Source organism: Zingiber officinale, chromosome 2B (genome assembly GCF_018446385.1).
Source record: "Zingiber officinale cultivar Zhangliang chromosome 2B, Zo_v1.1, whole genome shotgun sequence".
Classification (NCBI taxonomy): Eukaryota; Viridiplantae; Streptophyta; class Magnoliopsida; order Zingiberales; family Zingiberaceae; genus Zingiber; species Zingiber officinale.
Window position 1 is genome coordinate 56,183,900 of NC_055989.1, and position 3,647 is coordinate 56,187,546.

The 3,647-nt window shown below is 35.5% G+C and overlaps 1 non-coding gene across 1 annotated transcript; it reads left to right on the plus strand.

Annotated features, from left to right (window-relative positions):
- The first annotated feature begins 3,192 nt into the window (after nt 1-3,192).
- On the plus strand, nt 3,193-3,298 carry LOC122049983. The gene has a single exon (XR_006131210.1). It is a non-coding gene; the product is annotated as a small nucleolar RNA R71 (small nucleolar RNA).
- Nucleotides 3,299-3,647: the final 349 nt, after the last annotated feature.

A 3,647-nucleotide genomic window follows, 5' to 3' on the forward strand; every position in this document is an offset into this window, starting at 1 on the left:
CTATGGGTGTTACAGGGATATGCCTCTAAGTTCTCAATCCAATTGAGGAAACTTAGTTAAGTCACACCTAAAGTCTAATTGTCGGACATCACTATTGTCCTATCGCGCTCTACCAAGATAAAATGAGTCACTTTACTTTGGTAAACCTTACTACAAATGATCAAGATAGTAGTGAGTATCAAACTTTGGTAGACATATTTAAAAAGACTTAATCATTATTAAACTACACATGAATCACATACAATTATAGCATATCATGGCATACATCACATATATGCATAAAATAAAATGTGACATGGTTATGGTCCCATTTCTATGATCCTCTTAAGCCAATGAGAATATCGTAAGGTCAACCTAAGTCAAAGCATCTTCTACAAGTGCTTCCTTGGTCGTCGTGTGTTGTTGTCCACCTCCCTTTTTCACCGTCATCTAGTTGACTTGCTCTTCTCTAATTTGTATATTATAAAATCTAAAGAAACCTTGAGTTACATTCGAGGGTAGTCTAAATTTACAACAAGAAGGAAAAGGGAGAGGCATGACATGCAGGTCGTATTATGAATTACAACACACACATCCAATCACATCAGGGTTAAGGGTCATAACCATGCATCATGTCACATAACATTCACAGTAGTTTATGACATAAAATCTACTATGATTTGAACAAAGACTTATATGTCCCAACACCACGATGGCCCTGTTAGCCGGTTAGCGAGTGGGAGTCAAGGGGCCAGCGCTCCCGAAGCAAAATTCTTTTGCATACTTATTTTATGAGTTGCTGCCATGCTTGAGACCCCGCTACCCATAAAACTTTAGCTGAGACTATTGGCCGAAATCATACTCATAATCATGTAAATCATAGTAAAATCTCATGCAATTTCTATATCACATATAAAATCTACTTCAACTTAATATATGCCTTCACAAGTGACTCTGATACCACTATAAGGAACTAGGGCACTAAACATGCGAAAGCGCAGCGGAAAATATTTAGTTCCTCTAGAAGATCTATGCGAAAGGAAACTAAATACTAAGATTTACATGAGAGGGAGTTATACCTTTGTTGCATGCCCTTCGCAATCCCGATGGCAACATTTCTTTAGATGCAGATCTTAGCGTAATCAAGTGGCCACACATCTATGGTATCAACCCAATGAAACAACCTAAGGTTGTGCTAGCAACCCTTTTTGGAAGTTTTGGCCAAGTGGAAGAGAGGAGGAGGAAGAAGAGCAAGAACACCAAAAACTCATCATGAAAATGAATCCCCAAACCCCTTTTTATAGATTCATGAAATTGTCTTATGCCTTATGTCAATTGCCTTAATTGACATTAATATTTGTCTCCATCCAATTAATCCAATACATGAGCAATTCAAATTGTTCACTCTTCATCCAATGCATCCAATACATGAGTAACTCAAGTTGTAGACTCCTCTTTCTTAATGAATTCAAATTCATGAAATCACTTAATGAGTCCAACTCATTAATCATGAATCGAATAGTTGGATCCAATTGAGTCTAATTTGAATTAGATTTAATCCAATGATCCATCGTATGAATCTATCTCCATTGACTTGTTCTTTATGTGTGACCCAATAGGTTCTCATAACATTGACAATGTATCCAAATCAACATTTAGATACATAAGCAATGAGTGGCATATAGAAAGGCATCATTGCTACCCAAGTGACAAGAATGTCGAGATCCGACTTAACCTTTTCATGGCTATTATCTTGTATGACTCAATCCTTCTATCGTTGATATCTAGATTGATCAATGACCCATAGACTGTATCATTCTCTTATCAATCTTTGTGTTTCTTGATCTTTAAGTAGACACACTCAATCAAATAATCTCAATATCACATATTGACTCATTTAAGCATGACCATGAATTCTTGTATCCTACTAATAAAGGGGCCCACAGATATCACTTCCATTATATGAAAGGGAGAGATCCCATCTATATCACTCACATCCCATCTATATCACTCACATCCCTTCACATAATTTATTGCATACCCAGTGATCAACTTTATAGTCCACCCTCTTATGGGTGACGTTTGTCGATACCAAAGTATACAACTCCTTATGTAGGGAACCGTAGTGACTTCAGGTATAAGGACTATTCATACTAATAGTCACATGAGAATATTTTTGACACTCATATAATGATTAATTAAATATTCTCATGGCGGGTCATTCAGTACATATTCTTTAATATATACCTATATGTGAACTTGATATCTCATATCCATGACTTGTGATATTAGTCATCCATTGACCTACATGCTAGTCTCAACACATTAATATTGTCCTTGTATATTAATTCTTGACCAAGAATAGTTAAGAGCAGTGTTCTATGTATATCTATAATATCTCACTATCAATTCAACTAATTGATATGTTGTAGATTAGAACCTCCTACTCTAGGATATTATTATACTTATTCATTCGACACTGAATTAAAGTAAATATAATAGCCAACATTACCTTTATTAATAATAAAATATGATACAAAAGGAGTCCTATACAATCATCTCATAATCGGGACTAGGGATAATACTAACAATCTCAAGTATCTTTTCAGCCCTTGATGGTGGGTAACTAGTTCTGTTGTTGTTGAGATAGAAAGCTCTATTGTTACCCCAGTTCATAGATGTTTTATTGACCTAGTTAATATCTTTGCTCTTGATTATTCTTGTAGGATAAGTTAGGATGATTTCTCCACATGGGATTGTAGGTGTATAAGTACAGATTGTTTTGCCTTGAATTAAAGTTGTCTATTGTGTCCTACTATACTATATGAGCTAATTGTGCAGTAATAGCTCCAAGTGGTCAAATTTCTTGAGTATGTTCCATCCCTCCATAGGAATCACAAACTCCCATAATTGTGTTCACCGGTTGGAACCCATTAATTCAAACTTCTTAGAGAAAACATCAACCTTCACAGATATCAAACTCAAAGTATCAAGGTCATATTTACTAGGCATATTGATCGGATTTCTAGGAAAAAAATAGTTCTATTTGTTTCTAATGCCCAATGGTGGTGATTAAGTGCTACACTCACTATTATCTCTTCAACTTCATCTAGACATTTGTTCATAAGTCCTCCGCTAGATGCAGAGTCAAGAGATTCTTTAGTCTGATAATTGATTCCATTGTAGAAAGTGTGGATCAATAACCTTTTTTCCAATCCTTGATGTGGACACAATCTGAGCATACTTTTGAATCTATCCCACACTTCATAAAGAGAATCTGTATTAGCCTATTTGAAGTTAGCAATCTAATTTCTTATCTGTGCTCTTTTTGTTTGGTGGATAGAATTTGTTTAGGAATGCTTTCTCACACTGCGCCCAAGATGCAATATTGTTTGCTGGTAAAGAAGTGAGCCAAAGTTTTGCTTTATCTCTCATTGAAAAACTAAAGAGGAGTAGTCTTACTGCATCAACTAGTACTCCATTCATGGTTTTTGTTCCATAAATTTCATAGAAAACCTACAAGTATTGGTTCAGGTTCTCATATATGCCTCCACCAAACTGATGTTTTGGATCATTATGATCACTACAGGATTAATCTCAAAATTGTTGGCTCTGACGGTCAGTCAGGTGATACTAGACTGTTGACCTCAAGCATATTCTATTGCATA